The 21,319-nt window shown below is 44.2% G+C and overlaps 1 protein-coding gene across 7 annotated transcripts in view; it reads right to left on the bottom strand.

The window, feature by feature from the left end:
- The window catches only part of METTL6 (methyltransferase 6, tRNA N3-cytidine), a 102,507-nt gene that overhangs the window by 34,039 nt on the left and 47,149 nt on the right, over nucleotides 1-21,319 (bottom strand). The gene's annotated exons all lie outside the window — the stretch shown is intronic.

Genomic DNA, 21,319 nt, shown 5'->3' on the forward strand with positions numbered 1-21,319 from the left:
CTGCAGTCTATGTGGCCAGCAGACCGTGAATGAAGGAGGCTGGATCCCGCAGCAGATAAGTGACCCCTGCGCTCTCACTTACTCAACCTTAGTACGAATCACATGCTACTTTATCCAAACGGACGTCCTCTAACTTGGATCCAGGTCACATTTTTGTGGAACAATATATTACGGCCTAAATGCGGGGACCCTTTTTTTGATTTCTGACATGGAGCCCTTTCTTTTATGGGGAGGGCAAAGGAGACCTCATACCCACCATTTTCCCCTCCGTCTTTCCTACCCCTTGCATCACCCTATACATGAACAGAAACTCCCAACAGTGGCTACCGTGATACGGTCCTCTTTCCCACTACATATAGGTCGCAATATTTAGTGGTGCGTTAAAGTAACACGCCACCCTAAACTGCAACAATTATGCAAAAGATACAAGAGATGTATAGCTTGTATACCAAATGTATTTAATTTTATGGAAGTTAATTCGCACCATGAAGGGAGGTCGATTCGATGTCCAATAACCCTCCTATAAATGTGGCCCTAAATGGCCGTGTACACCAAAAACATGACCCCCTTAAAGTTTACAGAACCGCATTGAGAGCCGAGAAAACGGCGCAGAGTTCTGGTCACATTGCGCCCTTTAGAGACCGTGAAAGCCTGAACACGCCCCCCCTGACTGCACTCTGACGTCATTGCCATGCAGAAGACCTCTCCCTCCATAAGGGTGGTGTGGGACAACCAACAAATCAAGGTGCTGGAGTTGGAATTTGACTAGAGATCTACTTCCCGACCCCGGTGATCAACTAAAAAAGGTTCATCCGATCTAGCATGCCATCGTGCCAAAAGGACCATTTAGGGGAACGAGCCGCCAAATACTAGAAGGCTCTGAAACCACTTGTGTTTCTATCGAAAGGTCTTTTTTCAGACAATCTTTTTATGATGAGTTCATTATGACAGAGTATTTTATTAAAATGATTACATTTGGCATAAAAAACATTTTTTTGTAGCCAACCATTAACACTTTTCAGATCTTTCTCCCCATGTTTTCTTTCCTAGCTTTCTACAGGAAGAAGAGGGCCCACACTCTCCCACGTTTACTGTATGCACCCCTAATGTTCTTCCTATTTACTAATACAGCTGTCCCTCACATTTTCTAACCACAATTCCAAACCTTTCCCTCCCAACACACCCTTAATCAAACCTTAATCCCAAACCTTTCCATCCGACATTATCCTCCAATGCACAGGGGGAAATCATTTTTTTAAATATTGCCCAGGTGACCAATAGGGATAGAAAAGGGGGAGGGAAATAACCTTCTAATCCAGTCCTTCCCCATTTAAGTTAACTACCCTTCCAATATCATAGTGTTATCTTGTCAGGCTTATAAGGGATACATCTGATAATGTTCAAATGTGTCACTAAAGTGCTTTACCCTTAAATAGTGATTTTTTATTTTATTCGATTGCTTGTAGGGCTAAGCTGTCTTAGAGCAGCAGCACGCTTTACAATGGGAGGGTTCCAGCATTGGGCTTGGCATTTTATACAGGATCTCAGCACTGCTGGGGGAGGGAGGGAATGTACTGTTCAAAGAGCCACGTTTTCATTCTTTTGCAGAACTGGAGGATGGTGGGGGCATTTTTAGCCTCCGTCACAAGCATGCTATCTATCTAAAACCACAGGAGGATGACTGGACACAAGGCTTAACATGTTGTGATAAACTTTGGCGCAATGGGACTCTTGTTCCACGTCCCAGGACCCTCAATAAAGATGCTAAAGACAGACGTTAAAAGTGCAATGCCCGTCTAAGAACTTTATTTACGCTCTGGGGCATTTTACTGGTATTTGAAGGCATGGGTGGCATGGAATGGGAGTTAACCTTCTGCCTCTCTTTTCCGCTCTGCTTCCATAAACCGCTTTATTTTGTGCAAGCATGACATTCATGCTGACATAAAACGAATGAATTTGGTTCCATGTGTTAATATCCCCGCAAAAATATCACCATACAAAAATATCGCCATATTTTTGCGGCGATATTAAGGCATGGAACCTACGGGGGACACCCCCGCAACCCCTGTATTATTTTAAAAGGAGCAGGGGACACTCCTGCAAACCCTGCTCCCTAAAAACCCTAATATTATCCCCAATAAAAATATCGCCTATGGCCGTTCCCGACGACCATATATGCAGCAATATTTTTGGTGAGGATATTACCGGATACCATGAATTCTATGTCAAGACGGAAGGCGAGCATTATGCTTACTTTTGAAAGCCACTCTTCACAGCAGCATTTTCAAATCATCACTATTTGTCTTGCCTTTTTTTTTTTTAAATGTTTTTATTTTTAAACAGCAAAACCAACTAAACAAAACTTTCACTACACAGCACTACAAATCCGCAGAAGTCCACAGTTTCACTGTAGTTTTGTGTCCTTTTCCTAAACCAATCATGGTCCAACACACTCCCCATAGCAGGTCTTGTCTGTGTCGCCTCCTCTTTCTTTGCTGCTCTTCCAAGCAGATAGGTCACTCTGCCATCGCTCTATGATGTATGTTTTACATGAGTAATTGTATGGGGTTTTCTGTTTGTTTACTATTTTCTCATTAGTTATGAGTCCATTTGTGGGGAATCTCACTGTTGTTTATAGTGTGCGTTAATAGCGCAACATGAAATTGCACCATTATTACCTGGCGCAAACTTGTAACCTAAGTGGTGGTGTGTACTTAATAACGATCTTACGGACAGCGGCAGCCAGCTCACAGTGTTTGTTTTCACAACAGTATTGCGAGCAATGGCCGCGGGCCCAAGCTGAGGATTTCAGTTCATGTTTCCAGCATCATTACAAGCAGCTATAGCCGCACGCTGCATTCGCGGTGTTACTACAGAAGGGCGGTCTGCAGACATTAATTCAAAAGATATTCCCTGGACGGGTTTTCGCAGAGACCAGCCAACACACGGCTGTTCGACCGGTTGTTTCAGCTCGACAATGAGACCCCAGGGACCCAGGACCCTAAACTGGGAGAGTAGGCAACACGCCTTTTTCCCTTCAAGAGGCAGGGGCCCACGTGGTCGCAGAAGACGTGGAGGCTACAGACAACAAAGCACTGCTGGTGGTAAGTGCGCAATGCAAGCATTCAGGGTTGGGGGGCGGACATTGCAGGCGATGCTTGGGTGTTGCAGACAATAGCAGGCTTCAGGCTAGAGTTCATCAGCTTGCCACTTCAGGAGAATGTCCCAGTGCCGCGCAGGATGGCGAGAGAGGAGAAGACACTCCTCGACGCAGAGCTCTGCAGTCTGTTAGAGAAAGGAGCAATAGAGCAGTTCCCATTGAGGCAGACATGTGTATACACATGGGCGTAATTTTAGGGGGGGCGGGGGTGATTGCCCCCCCCCCCCAACTTTCATGGCACACTATTTTGTCCCCATTCATTTGAATGGGGCACCTTTTCTTCAGAGGTCATGTCCCCCCCAACATTTTCAGCAAAGTTTCTCCACTGTGTCTACAGCAGTATGTTCCTGGTGCACAAGAAAGGGAAGTCGAGGCAAGTCATAAACTTGAAGGAGCACAACAGCTGGTTAATCTACAGCCACTTCAAGATGGAGGGTAGTCACCTCCTCAGGGATACTCTACACAAAGCAGATTGGCTGACAAGACTCGACTTGAAAGACGCCTACCTGACCATTCCAGTGGCTCAGGACTACAGGAAGTTACTCCATTTTTAGTGAAGAGGTCAGCGTTGGCAGTTCGCGTGCCTGCCCATCGGGTTGGCCTCGGCACCCTGGGCATTCAACAAGGACATGAGACCCGTGGCGGAAGCGATCCGAGACAGGGAAGAGGGGGGAAATCAGGATAATAGTTTACCTGCACGACATTCTGATCTTAGCACAAGACAAAGCGACACTAGTGAGGCAGATGAAGTGGGTATGTGCCCTGCTGACTTCATTAGGGTTTCTGATCAACCAGGAGAATTCAGAGCTATTCCCGAGGCAACCTATGGAGTTTCTAGGATTTGTGATAGACACCAGGAAAGCCACCGTAGAGTTGCTGCAACAGAAAATGAAAGCGATAAAGAAGGAATTGAGAGTAGTAATTCAGAAGACGCATATTTCACTTTGGAGTCTAACGAGGATAGTGGGTCAGCTTGTAGCCTTGATTCAAACCCTACTCCTGGGGCCCCTGCATTACAGAGCACGGCAGAGGCGGAAATAAAATCAAGCATTAATATATCACCAGAGTGTTTCCATTAGACGAAGATGGGAAAGCGGAGTCAGGTTGGTGGTTGCAAAACATGGAAGCCTGGAACGGCAGTGCCATTTTCAGATGTGCCAGAATTAGTGATAGAATCAGATGCCAGCAGGTCCGTTTTGGGGTGCCAGGTACGGTCACTTGCAGACAGGAGGAAAATGGTCCGCAGAAGAATTAAAGCTGCACAACCTGTTTAGAGCTGCTAGCAGGATCCTTCGCACTGAGAGCCTTTGTGAAAGAGCGAACTGTGGCATTCTGTTGAAGATGGACAACATCTCAGCAGTACGGTATATAAAGAAATTAGGGGGAACTTGATCGAGAATGCTGGTAGAGATAGCGAAAGACTTCTTGCATAAGTGCCTAGAGAGGAAGCGAGAAAGTGCAGGTTTTGAACGCAGACAAGGGGTGTCTGGTAAGTGCAGGTGAGGGGGCTGCAGGGTAACAGATACAGACCCAAGTGCAAAGATTGCCAGGGGCAGTGCGGGTGAGTGGTTGGGTGGGTATGGACCTGGGCCCGAAATCAGAGGGTAAACCAGACTGTGCCGAAGCAGACAGATCAGCAGGGGAGAGGGAGAGCAAAGGCAAAAGCAAAGAGGAAGGTCTTGAGGTGCTTCCGGAAGCATAGATGGTTCTCCTCAAGTTTCACAGTGGCAGGGAGGCTGTTCCAGATGGAGGACCCTGACGAGGAAAGAGATCTACCACTAACTCGTTGCTTGGAGAAGCGACTGACCCTGAGGGAGTTGGAGGAGCGAAGAGCTCGAGTAGGAAGTTAATTTAATCCTTGCAGCCACTGGCAGCCAATTATGCCATTTCAGGGCTGGAGAGATACAATCCCAGGGCTTGAGGCCAAGGATAGGTCTCGCAGTCCTGTTCTGGGTGAGGTGCAGAGGGCAGAGAGTAGAGGCAGGCAGATTTAAAAAGAGGCTGTTGCAGTAGTCCAGCCTGGAGAGAACAAGAGCTCTAGAAATAGTAAGCTTCTAGGGGAAGGAGAGGAAAGGAAGAATACCTCTGAGGAGGTGCAGTTGGTAGTTTCTTAGAGACGTCAGAGATGTGAGGAGAAAAGAAGAGTGAGGAGTCGATGACGACCCAGAGGTTCTTAGCTTCACAGGTGGGAGCAGGAAGAGGGCCAAGGGAGGCCGGCCAGAGAGCGACAGGAAAGGAGGGTGCAGGTGCGCCTATGAAGAGAATCTCTGGCATTAAGGCAGAGATCATTGGATGCCAGCGATTGGAGGTTGCACAGGCCAGTGTTTGTACAGTTACAGAACTTCTAGGGGCAGTTGGACATAGATCTTTTCGCCTCCTGGTTGAACACACAGACACCCAGGTATTTCTGCTTGAAGTTAGACCCGGGAGCGCTAGGGACATACGCTTTCCTCCACAATTGGACGGGAGCCCTGCATTATGCCTTTCCCTGTTCATCATGCTAGCGAGTACTCTAGCGAACGTCTGCAGGGAAAAGGCAGAGATAGTGATTGTGGTGCCGCTGTGGAAATCACAACCATGGTTTCCGATTCTAATGTAACTTTCCTCAAATTTTCAAATTTTCTGAGTGTGATTCTGTGTCGCCCCGGGCCTGCTGATAGCCCGGAAGGACAGGTGCATCCCCCTGGTACAAACAAGAATGCAACTATTGGCGTGCACATTTTCAGGCAACGATGGCAGTTGTCAGGCCTCTCGAGAGTCGCTGCAGACTGTATCAGAGACTCATGGGCGCCTTCCACCCTTAGGAGCTATGACGCTGCTTGGGCCAAGTGGGAAATGTGGTGCATGCAGCAATGCATTCACCCGTTTCTGCACCTGTAGTACAAGTCCTGAATTTCTTAGAGGAATTGTCCCAAGAAGGGCCAGCTTTCCGCACCTTAGGGGTGTATAGGTCATCTATTTCCGTGGGTCACGAGAAGTGTGATGGCCTACCAATCGGTGAACACCCGGCCGTGGTTAGGCTCTTGCGAGGAGTACAATTTCACAAGGCCCCCACAGTCAAAATATTGCATGCTCTGGGATGTGGAGGTGGTCTTCTGGCTCTTTATGCAATGGCCGGTCAATGAGCATTTGTCTATACACCACCTGTCTAATAAGCAGGCGATGCTAATGTGTTTGGTTTCATGTAGGAGTGTGTATGATGTTAAGGCGCTAGATGTGAACAGAAAGGTCTTCTACCCGTCATCTCTTATCCGTATTTCCTAGGTGAGCCCAAGCTGTGTGTGGGGCAATGCCTTAAAGATTATGAGAAAGTTACTGAGGAGGTTAGGCCTCAGGGACAAGTGCATCAGTTGCTAATTGCGCGCAGAGAGCCTTATCAGGCTGTAGCCTCATCCACCATTGCCAGGGTTAGAGACGTCATGCAGTGAGCTGGTATAGATTTGGGGATATTTGGGGCACATTCAGTCCGGGGAGCAATGGCATCCAAGGCTTTTGCAGCAGGTGCATCCCTGTATGATATTTTGAAGTCTGCGGACTGGTCCACGGAAGCAACATTTAAGACCTACTATTTGAAGCCCGTTTCATCTGTGGCTGCAGTGGTTTTAGACCGCTTTGAACAAGCATAATACTCACCTCCGGTCTTCACGTAGAATGAAGATTACCCAGGCGTATAGTGCCGGGAGTCTTGATTCTATTAAAGACACAGAGGCGAGCATTATCCCGCCCTACATACGCAGGGGGCAGGCTGATAGTATTTCTGTGAATAAACTGTTTTGTACTGTTGTAATGTGGTTTGTTTGGCTGCGTGTTCCCTCCCTCATTGTATGTCTGGTTGCTCCCTAGGTGATGATCTTAAGAGCAACTGAATGGAGGGCTTCTTCGGCGCTGTTGCGGAGCTTACTGCAGTGGTCCCGCATGTACCAGCAGCAAGTTGCATTGTTGGTAAAGAGTCCACGATTGGGACAGATTGGGAAGTAGTTTAACGGTTGTACTGTTACTCGTTGCATCAAAGAAAGAGGAGGCGGCACGGACAGGACATGACATGATATGAAGAGTGAGCTGGACCATGATTGGTTTAGGAAAATGGACACAAAACTACAAGGATGCTCTGGACTTCTGGGGATTTGTAGTCCTGGTTTAATTTATATGACGCACCAAACCTGAAGGTATCTGTGCGCAAAGTGGAAGTTTTGTTTAGTTGGTTAACTGTTAAAAAAAAAAAGTGTAATACAAAAAGTGAAGATTTGAAAAGGCTGCTGTGAAGAGTGGCATTAAAGAGTTTAAGCATAATGCTCACCTGTGTGTCTTTAATAGAATCAAGACTCCCGGCGCTATAAGCCTGGGTAATCTTCATTCCTTCATCAGCAAATCAGGCCCCTTCCATATGAATCCATTGTAAACACCTTTGTTAAAGGTCAAGTGGCATTTACTCAATTTGCACTGTAAAATGGAGGCATAGTGGCGATTACTCCTGCTTTTTACACCTGCCTTTTGCGGCTGTATTAGGCTTTGTCGAATAGCATATTTTCCGATTTTCGACTGCTGTTTTACTTTTTTTTTTTTTTTAACCACAGAAGGTTTCTCCCGTCCCCACAACCCTTTTCAAACCCCCTGCCCCCTTCCAATATATGTGTTTTCCCATGCTTACTATCTCTGGCAAAAAAAAAAAAATTTAAAAGGAGGTAAGAAATTAGCCAAAAACACGACAGTCCCATTAAATGCCACATTTGGTCATCCCAGTGCGCCCTTTCACATTTCCAGTAAACTCCCAGTCTGACAATCAACAAACTTGAAATTCCAATGATACTGCCAGTGTGGCATTCCCAGTAAAACACCTAAATTAAAACAATTTGGGAACACTGCTATGAAAAACAAAAAATAAAGCATCCCAGATATAATGGCGAGAGAGCTGCTTCTGCAAATCAAAGAGACAAGCCATAGTGCTGTGCTACTTTGAGCATAACTGCAAGCACCTGCCACATTACTGCGACCAGGCTATGCACCACGAGTACCCGCAATCTCAAGCGCCGACATCTGCTTCATGGAAGCATGAGATGCGGGACACAGCAACCGCATTTGTGCATGTTAAAGCAGGGTTCAAAATTGCCAGGAGCTGGGAGCTATTTGGCTCCTGGTGATACCCAAGGGGAGCCTGGTTACCTTGAAACCAACAGCTACCAGGAGCTACTTTTGACTCCTGGGACAAGTGGTACCATACAAACCTATCATACACACCTAGCTAGGTGATTTTTAATTATGTGCGTTTGGGAATGTATATAAAGGGCGATAAAGAGCACACTTAAGGGACATTTAGAGCATATCGGATAACATGAAATGGACAAAAGGTAGAGTTTGCATCTAGTGCAGTTAGATTTTCTGCGCACTTTGTTCTAGCTCCTTGTTCCCCAGAGGTAGCTCCTGCCCTGCGGTGAGGACTGATACCCAGGAGCTGCTTTTTGCTCCTGGTAAAGTACAGATTCAGCTACGGGCCAGTGTTTGCCTTCAATATACTGTCATCCAAAGCGCTGCATGTATGCTTAGGGGGGCGCTACATCTAAGGAAACAGTAATATCACTGGGCACATAGGTCCTTGCACCCTGCTGGCCACTGCCCAGAAGATGCACCTAAAAAGGGACCTGCGCCAAGCGGGGTGCCACTGCTTCGTTGCTCGCCCCTAAAAATCGCGCAGGATGGGTTTTAAACGTATGTTCATTGTGCAAGATCAATTCCGTCTTTCCTTTAAGAATGGTGCAATTGCGCCCTCTTGTGGCATTCCAACTTGTTGGAGATGCAATATAGAATTTTTTTTAAAGAGGTCTCCTTCAAATAAATGAATGGCCGGAATAGGGATTCAAACCGAGGCCACATCTCTGCCAGGGACGTGCAGAATCTCTACCGCTGCGAACCACCTTAGACCATTGAGTGGCATCGAGGACGGCTGCACACCAGAAACCCCTTTTTGTTTTGAGGAAGGGGGAGAAGTGTGCGGAACTTTCTCAGTTAAGGTTTGTTCATTGTATATTTTAATGCTGCCGATTCCCGGCATGCTTAAAGGACAATAAGGAAGGGGCTGGGGGGCGGCGGAGGCAGCACTGATCGTGTCTCACTATTTCTGCAGATTAAGACCCCTAGAAATAAAGCAGGGCATATTTCTCTACTACATATAAAGGCTATATATTACATACAAGTCAGACATGACATGTATGTAACATGACCTGTATCTCTCATGTGGTCCATGTACAGCAGATACAAAGTAACCGTGACCCTGTAATTTATGGTACTAAAAAGCCAACCTGGGGATCTGTTGCCATGATGATAAAAAAACAAGTTTGGACAATGTCACCAGAACTTTACAAAAAATATCATTGGAGAGTAACGCACTAGATAACCTGTGTACTCTATTCTTATGAAAACAACTCGAGTCTTTCTACTAGGTGACTGTTGTAAAATATATATGATACGGTTTCGTATTAAATAATATTACTTTTAATTACGTATACACGTTTGGAGGAGCCCCCGAGTGGGCCCTTTCAACACAGCCACATCTTCGTGTATGATTCCGTCAACATTCTGGAATCATACACGAAGATGTAACCCTAGCAACATCCAACATTCTCACATCTCCCCACCTTAACAATAAAATACAATTTGTATATTCAAACAACAAAAAAAAAAATCTTCTTTTTTTTTTAAAATTTAACTAATAACACTTAATCTATGAAATGACATAACGCTGTATTTTACAACCAATAAAGGATACATCTTTCTCCATGTGTCTTGCAATCTACAGCCAGTCTGGAACGTATAACTGTGTTGAACTCTTCAATAATACACATAGTCTTGCTTGTGATTCCATACTCTTTTCCTACATTTAGATCCTGACTGAATACTGTCATTTCTTCCTTCCATTGAATTTTCCTGTACATTCCTTCCTTGTGATCTCTCGTTGACTAAATCTCTGAGTTCATCACATCCATTCTTGGAATTTTCAACTTCCTTCAATCCATTTCCTCCATATTTCATCACTTCTTTCTCCTTTGCTAACACAACATCATCACATGACCATTTTTTTCCGTCTTCAAGTACCACAGACTTCCTTGAACATTCTTTTACTCTCTGAGGAGAACGAAACTTAGATTCACCTTTCATCACACGTTTTGGTTCTTTTACTCTCACCATATCACCTACTTTTATTTTACTCTCTTGAACATTCTTCTGCTGGTCATAATAACTTTTATACTTCTCTTGTTTCCTTTTTACTCTGACCACAATGTCATCCATGTTGATTTTTCTTTTCTCATTACTCATCAACCAAGCAGGTCTCAATCTATTGTTACACAGTCTTCCTCTCATCAACGTAAATGGTACTTCTTCAGTTATGGAATGTGGTGTCACTTTATAAGTAGTGAGAGCTTCTTTAAGTGTCTCCTTCCATGGTAACCTATTAACACAAGCCAACTGTATAATCCCTTTAATGAAACGATTCATTCTTTCTACAAGCCCGTTACCCATTGGATGGTACAATGCAGTGGTGCTGTGCTTAATAGATCTATCCTTTAAAAATCCTTGAACCTCTGATGACATGAACTGGGCTCCATTATCTGACACAATTTCTTGCGGGTCTCCCTCTCTACTGAATATTTCATCCAGGAACTTCACAACCTTGATGGCCGAAACTGATTCTTCTACTATACCACATTCCACCCATTTTGAGGTATAATCAACCAAAACCATCAGATAAATCTTCTGAGACTCGAAAGATTCGTATGGGCCAGCTATATCAATAGCCAATTTAGTCCAAACAGTACCAGGAATGTCCACAGGTTGTAATGGAGTCATTCGTATGGATTTGCTCTTATCACTTATTGCACATGCTGTACAATCCCTTACTAAAGTCTCCATATCACTCCACATGTTGGGCCACCAGTAACTTTCTCTTACTCTTCTTTTAGTTAACATTCTACCCACATGGCCTTCATGTGCAATATCCATAATCCTCTTTCTTAAAACTGTTGGTGGTATTATCCGATCTCCTCTGTAAACACATATTTCATCACTGGACATTTCATCCTTAAATCTTTCCCAGTGTCTTAATTTGTCATCGGTATCTCTCCAACCAGTTTCAATAGCCTTTCTCAACATTTCTTGTTCGATGTCACTGTCCTTCGCATCTATCCATTCTTTTTGTGAGAAACTGGGATGCACTTGAGCTATAATACAATCCATGTGCTGTTCCTCTCTGAACATTTGTTCATCACCACAGTCGTTTGCAACTTCTTCACAGGGCAATCTGGAGAAACAATCCGCAACCACATTGTTTCTTCCCGGAGTGTACTTTATGGTAACATTAAATTGCATAATAATCAGAATCCATCTACTGATGCGTGGAGACATCATGTGCGAATTTTTCGCATTCAAAACATGAACAAGAGGCTTATGGTCCGTCCTTACATCTACAGGAATACCCCAAATGAGACTCTTGAAATGTTCTAAAATCCACTTCACTCCCAGAGCTTCTTTTTCTATGGTCGAATAACTTCGCTCAGCTCCTCTCAATGTCCTTGATGCAAACGCTATGGTAACAACTTCACCATTTTGCACTTGTTCTAACACACCCCCTAAGCCCACATTGCTAGCATCAACTGCAATCCTTGTTTTGGACCTTGAATCAAACATTTTCAAAGCTGGTGCTCTGTTAATCATAGTCTTTATCTGCTCAAATTCCTTTTTGCATTCTTTTGACCAATCATATCTCATTCCTTTACACATCAAATTCCTCATATTTTCGGTATTATCCGAGTAATGATCTATAAATTTGGAATAGTATTCATTTAGACCTAAAAAACTTCTCAACTGGTCTTTGTTATTTGGTTCTGGAATTTTAAGAATGGTGTCTACCAAAGACTCTTTAGGCATGATGCCTTTGTCATTTATACGATGTCCTAAATATGTGACTTCATTTTTCTTTATCTTACATTTTTCCATTTTGAGTGTCATTCCTTTCTGCTGTAACACTTGTAGGACAGCTAGCAATTTTGCATCATGCTCCTCTTGAGACATTCCTGACACCAGAATATCGTCTTGGAAGTAATACACACCTTGTAGACCGTCAAATAGATGATGCATTAATCTCTGGAACACTGCTGCAGCCGAAGCTAATCCAAACGGCATTCTCTTGTACCTAAAAGCTCCCAACGGCGTCACAAATGATGTCAAATGTCTCGATCCTTCCTCAAGAATCACTTGATGGTAGGCTGATGACAAATCTAAAGTCGTGAAATATTTCGCCGGGCACATGGTGGACAACATTTCTCCAATGTTCGGTAACGGATGTCGATCTATCCATATGTTGGCATTTAAATCTCTTAAATCAACACACATCCTAATAGATCCATCAGTTTTTTTAACCAATAAAATAGGCGATAACCACTCCGAACTCTCAATCGGTTCAATCACATCTTGCTTGCAAAGTTTTTTTAACTCCGCTTCCAATGCATCCTTGGTGCCAATGGGTATATTTCTCACTTTATGTACAACTGGTGTTACGCCTCTTTTGAGAATGATGCGATGTTCGAATCCTTTAAGCAAACCAATCTTGTCATTGAACACATTTGGAAAAGCTTTTGCTAAACTCTCTGCATTGTCACACACATTTTCAGCAATGCAAAGAATGGGTACACTCTCTCCAGGATGAATCTTGATCTTCAATGCAGCTTGTTCCCACCATCCTACTATTGAAAAACCATTCTCCGCCACATACAATCTGCAGTAAGTCTTGCGTCCTTCAAATTTAAGTTTCACCCAGACACACCCTATGATATTAATGGGTGTTTTTCCATATCCTGTTGCTCTGGTGTTGGTCACCTGTAAATCTTCCATCTTCTTCTTTAAAACATTGACATATGTCTGTACATCAACCATAGTATATGGGGAACCTGTATCCACCATCACTTGTAAGGTTACACCATCAATATCCATGGGAACCCAAGATCCTACTCCATCATTTCTTGGTGTGACAGTAAGTATCTGAACTCTATCTTCTTCCATATCTGTTATCGCCACCAAATTACTTGGACCAGCAATTTCCTCCACAGCTCTCACACCCATAGTATTGGCACCTCTGGTTCTATAAAATCGTCCAGCATTCCTACCAAACCTGCCATTATACCTTCCTCTTCCTCTGTTGCTGCGACACATCTTACCAAAATGTCCTATATGTCCACACCTAAAACACTCGGCCGAGAATTCTGGACACTCTTTTTCCATGCTTTCATGTTTATTCCATCCACAACATGTGCATCTATTACTCTGCTTGAATGCATCTCCTCCATCTTGTCTGTAAACACCAGACGCATCTGACTTAACCATTCTCTTGACCAAGGCAATTATTTTCTCCTCTTGGTCGTTTTGCTGATCGCCACTTATCTCTTGAACTGACTTAATTCCAGAATACTCCGGTTTGCTTTGAATCTCTCTCATACATTTTTCACCCAATTCAATTGACCTGGCTATCTCCACAGTTTTTTCCAACGTAGGGTTCTTTGCCTGCCATAATCGTTGCTGAATACGCGGGTCAGCCACATGCAATACTATCTGATCACGCAGATATTCATCTGAAACTCCTGTAAAGGCACATGTGGCCATTAATCCTCTCAAAGCAGCCAAATAAGAATCAATACTTTCCTCTTTGCCCTGTTTCCTTGTGAAAAACCTATATCTTTCCAATACCACGTTGGATTTATTACCAAAATGTTTATTCAATTTAGCTACCGCTATATCAAACTTCCTTGACCCACTTGAAGCTTCTCCCCAAGTTTCTTCATCCTGCTCCAATTCAGGCAATGACCTGAAAATCCTCAATGCTTCTGTACAAATACAGTGCAATAGAGTTGCTTCTTTCTGATCATCATTAAATTTTGCCCCTCCAATCGCTCTCAAATACACTTGAAAATTGTCTTGCCACTGCTCCCAAGGACATGTCGGATTCCCAGGAGCCGGCAAAAATTTTATTGGGGCAGTCGTGTTCTGCATGACTAAAGATTGATGATGATTTGTATGTAATGCTCTGCTCATATGGGTATGTCCCAGTGGGATTACTGTACGCTTCTTGTATAGTAATTATTTGCACTTTTCAAAATTTTTTTTTTTTTTTTTTTTTTTTTTTATCCTCTTCCAATGTCTCTTAACTTTATGAATCCAGTAAAATCACTCAAAAAAAAAATACACCATCAGTTCCTCCACGTAGCTCTTGTGTTTCTTTGTTAATTTTTTTTTTTTTTATATGCTTCGTTGCCGTGAAACAAAAACAGCTGATCGTCGTACTAACTAAGCTTGTAACTCTTCCCAAAGATGGCGGCACGTTTCTCACGTACAAAGGTCCTTTCCTCTAACACAAACCGACGGTTGAAGCACAATCACTCCACGCGCACATCCCACTGCAGCTGTTGTCGGGTATTAAATATATTTCTTCCTTTCCTTATTATTTCCTTGTGCACCAATGCTCATAATGTCATGCCGCTCACCGTACTCTCCCGTGAGCCAGCAACTCTTCCTCGACATATCCAACCTTGCACGACACTACCATCCTCATTAGTAGCATCCGGGGGCTCCCTCCACCTATCCGCGTCCTCGTCGCCAATTGTTGTAAAATATATATGATACGGTTTCGTATTAAATAATATTACTTTTAATTACGTATACACGTTTGGAGGAGCCCCCGAGTGGGCCCTTTCAACACAGCCACATCTTCGTGTATGATTCCGTCAACATTCTGGAATCATACACGAAGATGTAACCCTAGCAACATCCAACATTCTCACAGTGACTTCCCCAATTCAGGGGAAGCGTCAGAAAGAACACCCCACCCTGACGCAACCTGTGATTATAAATACTTATAACGTGGAAATAATATGGTTGTCAGGTGCGCGTGTGCTAGAACGGACCCAGCCGTTACTGACCGCAGCGCAACGAGAGGCCAATAGGTTTTCTATGATATTTTTGCAGATGGGAAACTAGCGAAGATGGACACTTGATATCTTTCAACATCCCAAGACGTTCCATCTCGAGCTCATTAATATACCACAGGTAAGTAAGTAAACGAGGACTTCCACGTGGACATACAAACAGAACGATCCCTCAATTAGGAAAAATAGTGTGGCGACTTATTTCATTTCTTGTATATAATGTAACACTTGGATTGGTGACGAACTTCACCTCAGAGATTCGTTGGCGGATGCCATCATATAACTTTTGGGTGGAAACGAGAGAACAAGGCCCACCTTGATGAGTTTAGTAGTTGGCATTGGTATAAAGACCAAGTCATGTACTGGACGCGGGAAGATTTCCCGCCGATAGATAGACTGTTTATTTCACTTTTGGAGGGCGTTGGAGAAGGCAATCTGGGGTTAGGGGGCGTGAAGGGCGTGGCGCAGACTATCCCGCCAATAACGTCAGAGTGCAGTCAGAGGGGCGTGTTCAGGCTTTCACGGTCTCTAAAGGGCGCAATGTAACCAGAACTCTGCGCCGTTTTCTCGGCTCTCGATGCGGTTCTGTAAACTGTAAGGGGATCATGTTTTTGGTGTACACGGCCATTTAGTGACACATTTATAGGAGGGTTATTGGACATCGAATCGATCTTCCTTCATGGTGCGAATTAACTTCCATACAATAAAGTACATTTGGCATAAAAGCCATACAGATGGTGTGTCTTTTGCGTAGTTGTTGCAGTTATAGGGTGGCATGTTACTTTTACGCGCCACTAAATATTGCGACCTATATGTAGTGGGGAATGGGACCGCATCACGGTAGCCACTGTTGGGAGTTTCTGGTCATGTATACGGTGATGCAAGGGGTCGGAATAGAGGGCTTTTGAAGAAATATTTCTTTCAGTCAAACACATACGAGGCCATTAGTACTTTGAATAATTTTTAGTTTTAGCTGTTAAGTGGCGCTAAAGCACCATCTATAAGCGGAAACTTTTGCAATACAGCACAGCTAGGGAGAAATGAGGGAGGATACAAAGCGTTTAGGTGGTGTTTGGTTATTTACCCAACCAGTGAATGACCATGGCCATGTTAATCCTTACGGCCAGTCTCATCCACTTCCTGCCCCTCCCAAAACACATCCTCCTACAATCTCTTTCAACTAGGTTTATTAAGCCTTGCAATTGAACGCTGAATTCTAAGTGTTTGCCAGTTTTTTTAAAGTATTCTTCTGAAAGTTAATTGGAGATGTAAAGCTGCTACGGGTGTAATACAAATGGCGTAACCAAGTCTGCCTTTCAGCCTCGCTAGCACTATGCGTGTCCCCACTAAAGTTCTGTTAAAAACACGCAATGGGAAAGCCAACAGTTTGGGCTTGTGTATAAGTTTTAGGCATTTGCCAGGCACTGCTATTCTATGCCCAGGTACTCGCACCATTATGCAACAACTATTACCATTGATGGCCAGTTAATACCACTACAGCAGTGCCTGGCAAATGCCTTTCCCATGCCTGCACTAAACAAAAGGCAAAACTGATGTACTTTTGTACAAACTAATATATTTTCTTTTTGATTTAACTTTCTAGAATTTCTATGGAATTTGGACCAATGATATTAGGTTATTACCCCATTATCCCCATCCTCAACAAATTCATTACTACTTGAAGGATATCCTGTCTTTATAATAGGGATGTTCCCTGTATTCCGTGGATACTTCCATTTAAGCCAAAACAGAAGCTCCTTAGGCCCCACCACCACAACCGCAGGACCTTTAGAGGCCGCCCTACACTGCCAACATCCTTTACATAACCAAGGAGGAAGGACATTTTGAGAGACAAAAATGGTGTGTATTCTCGGAAAAAGAAGCTATAAAAAAGGAATTGGTTAACTGCACTAACTTTATAAACTGTCTCTTTTTAAAATTGTACAATGTTACTTTCTAACAATCACCTCCAGTATACATTGTGATCCTAAGAATTTTAGACTGGTCTTACTGAGCAAAGCATATTTCTGATACCTATAATTATTTTCAGACAGGTTAATATTCCAAGATGTACAGTGCCTTAAACACTGATTGTACCCTTTCAAAACACCCCTACGAGAAAGGTGAAGGGGACAAATAGCATCAATGAGGGTTCACGACATCTATGCATGAAATCAAAGAGCATTTTAGGAACATAAGAATTATCATCTATCTTTATATTTGACAACATGTCTACGACAAAGGGGTTGTACTTTTGCGCACCAAGTACACAATTCACACTGGGCCTGGTTCCAAATTTATTTTCTTAACACTAACCTCAACATGAAGGTCTTTTTTGTAACAAGGAGCCATACATGCCCATTTATTAAGAATACACCAGAGCTCCCTCGAAACTCACGAGGAGCATTAATTGCTGCACGCAAACGTCATTAGGCAACATGAGATCCGACGAAAAAGTAAGTCATTAGCAATCATTAAGGGGCCTTTATCAGGCTTTTCACCATTAGGCCAGCTATACTCTTTGTACACAAAGTATTCTGGGAATCAGACAGAAACATGGCGACACAGCTGGATTTGCCACTATGCATTTGTTGGTGTTAAGTAAAAAAGTATTTTTCACTTAACTGAATTTAAAAAAGCTCTATTTAGAAAAACCGCTTAGAGCGGTCTTTCTAAATTTAACCGTCAGTCCCGTCGCACACAGTTGCGTGCAGGGGTGACTGGCAGGTCCGTCAATGGAGAGCGGAAGACAAGGGCCTATCAGATAAGGGGGCAGGGGAGAGAGAGAGAACGAAAGCCAGAGTGAGAGAACCCGTTAGTGTGTCCATAGTGGGGGTGGGTTACAGGAGGATAGCTTTGGAGGGAGAATGGAGGGGACAAGGAGGAAAAGGAGTCTCTGAAGGCGAAACCCACCAATTTTTAACACATTCTGCCAGCTTGGGCAGGGGTGTGGGCAGGTGGGGGATCGGATTCAGGGGTGGGGGTTTAGTTTAGGGGTCATGGAAGTGTCATATTTCCACATATTAAAGGTCGCAAAAAGAAAAAACGTAATTTTTGTGTTCGGTCTTCAATATGCGGAAATATCACACAGAGCCTGTATGTTGCCTTTGTCGATGCCCGTAAAAAAAAAAAAAAAAGGTTCTGGGTAGCTTTATATTGCAAGATTGTTGTGCAACAATACTACCCCCAGAAAATTAAGACTAAGCACCATCTATGAGGTTATGCCAACAAATTTGTCTGTGACAAAATCACATTGGCCAAGAAAATTGCAGAGGGGGGGGGGGGGGGGTCAAGGTGTTACCTGAAGGACTTAGGGTGGATTATAGGAAGGGGGTGGGGGGGGGGGTCCATCACACCCTCATCTGCAGCCAACAGACTCAAGTTCCTACCCATGAGAGAACAGACCTATGCTGATTAGCAACAAGGCACATTTGTCACACTCACCTTAATTAGGTTGATTCGGTATTGGGGCGCTAGATATGGAACCTTCCTTGCTAAGCTCTGGTACTTGTTGCGATGTCCTTTTCCCTGGTGCAAGGTCCCAGGATGTGTTTTGTGAGGTGAAGCCCACACCTCCTTTACAGTATGACCCGGGAATATCCTGGATACCTTGCTTTTCGTCTATTTTTCACAAATGGATTTTCCACACCGTTAATTATTTGGTGGTAAGTGCAAAAAGGAATTTTATTCATCAATTTGTTTGAAGCGTGGGCTCATGGTCCCTGTAGTGGTCAGCCGACACGCATTTCGACATGTGGGTCTTGACAAGGCTATTTGCGAAAGAGGAGTGCCCCCTGTGGGGTCCTGGGATGAAGTGGATGGTCAGTCTTGTCAATGACTGCCGGGATCCTCATTGGGCCCTAATGGAGAATGATGGCGGCGTCAATGCGTTCTCGGTAGGTAATCCGTGTTTTGGATTACCTACCGAGGACGCATTGACGCTTTGTGAGGGAGAAATTGAATTTGTGGGAGAGGCAGGTGGGAGGAGGGCAAGCAGGCTCACTTACCTGGAGCCGGCAGGGAAAAATGGTAGCCTCCCGCAAGCTGCTTAGGGGACTCGAGTCCGGGATTTACCATGAGGCAAAGATTGCATTCTGAGCTCTCAGATTGGCTGGGAGGTCACCCCTCCTTCTCCACTCCCCCCCCCCCCGGGGCTAAAACAAATGCTAAAACAAATATATTGTAAAGAGTGGCAAGGAGTCTTACCCTTGATCCATGATATCTATGTATTAATTTACACAAACATACAAAATAAGAGGAACAGAACAGACAAGGAAGGAAAAACTAAATGGAAGAAATGTGAGGAACATTTAAGAAAACTACCTCTCTGCTACCAATCCTTTGCCCTTACAAAGAAAATGATGTAGTCACCCTTGAAAGTAAAAACCCTGGTATCGCTCGGATCAAAAAAAGTTTCAGAAGGCTGAGAAAGCAACATGTTCCACACCAGTCACCAGTTTCCTGAAGCTGTTGCAGATATCGGCCAGCTTCTTTCTTAAGCTCATCCTGCTACAATAAGCCACGCGTTTGTAGGGGCTAAAATATATTTCTGTGATGCCCCTAGATTCCAATGGTAACAAGCCTCCAAATGTGGTATAGCAAAGTAGCTCCATCTGCTACTGAAAGTCCCGGAGAAAATTAAAATGTCTCCGATGCCTATGGACATGTGAACTGCGAGTGGAGGCACGGCAGAGGGCCAGAGAAGAGGTGTGGTAGTTAAGGCAAAGAAGAATAGTGAGGAGGAAGGCACGCAGCAGATTCATGCAACAGAGCGTCGACGTGTGTGGTGAAGAAAACAGCCCGAACAGATACGTTGAGTCTCCAATACCACTAAGACACAGAGAGACCAATGCGTGATCGAACTCCTGAAGGAAAGTAGACCGAGGGTTTCCCGTCAACGTAAAGCTCTGGCGACCATCACTAATTGAGGCATACACAACCTTTGAAACAAGGTTATGGTGAGAAATACACCAAGTGCTGGATTCGAAGGTGAGAAGCCGTTCCCAGGTGACAGATAACGAAGGCGTAATGGAAAAAGAGTGCAAAGAGAGAGACATACCAGAAAAGACAGCAAATGAAGGCCATGGGGCTGCAAGAGACAAGAGAGGGGTCGAGGGGATAGACATTGAAAAAAGAAACTGTAAGAGGTGTGGAAGACAAAGTAAATGCTTGCGAGTTGTGGTTCTGACAATCCAAAGAGGTAGCAAAGTGGTGCTGAAAAAGCCAAGAGAGCCAAAGGCTAAACGCATACTGGGATTTGTAGTTTTAAGACTCCAAATGACTAGTGTGGTGGTGCTGACAAATCCAGGAGGATCAGACTAAGAACTACAGATTGACAATCATGGCTGAAACATTTCACAGACACACAAATTGGCAAACATGCGAGGACCACCCTCAACTGTGTACAAGTTCAGTCAACCAACCTGCTTGCGTTTCGTTTTAGCTCACTGTCCTTGCTATGGGAGAAATATCCATTTACATACAAGTCTGGTCTCACCCACAAGGGCAGTCCACCACCGAAAATGCCAGAATATTCTCGTGTGAACAAGGGTGCCACCAGCAACACAAGAAATGCATTTCTAGGCATGCTCGGTGAGATGTGGCAGTGGCGCACTCTCTCCAAGCACAGACAACAAGGGCTCCACGTCTGGATAAACCTCACCTAGGATGAGCCGCCAGCCAGTCCAAAATGTGCCAAAAACGTCAGAAATGACTATAAAAAGAGGACCAATACAACACTGCATGTTGCCACCTGCGGTTCAGATACTGATAGAACATAACAGCCACTGATTGGTGAAAGGAAACCCACAAGCAAAGGCACAGAATGACAGCTGTGGCTCCAAGGCGTACATTGAAGCAAACAAACTGCAGAGACAATGCAGAGGTGAAGCCGGGCTATATGGGACCAGGCCTAGGAGCGAAGGACTGAAATACGATTGCTGGAGAGGACAAATGTGAAAACAAAGAGTGATGCAGAGCCAGAGGTCCAGCGGATCCCAAAACCTTTGCGTGGAAATAAAATTATTGATTGTATCTACTTTTCAAAATGGAATCCAACGTCTTCGCTTGTAAAAGGGTACACAGGACTGCCATAGGATCTTCTAAACAATGGAGTTGTACATACATCCTATCATGGGATATGTCCGATGGCTCTCGGTTCACATGGGATCGACTCTGCAATGGAGGGGAAAAGATA

Source organism: Ambystoma mexicanum, chromosome 2q (assembly GCF_040938575.1).
Source record: "Ambystoma mexicanum isolate Mex_15411 chromosome 2q, UKY_AmexF1_1, whole genome shotgun sequence".
Lineage (NCBI taxonomy): Eukaryota > Metazoa > Chordata > Amphibia > Caudata > Ambystomatidae > Ambystoma > Ambystoma mexicanum.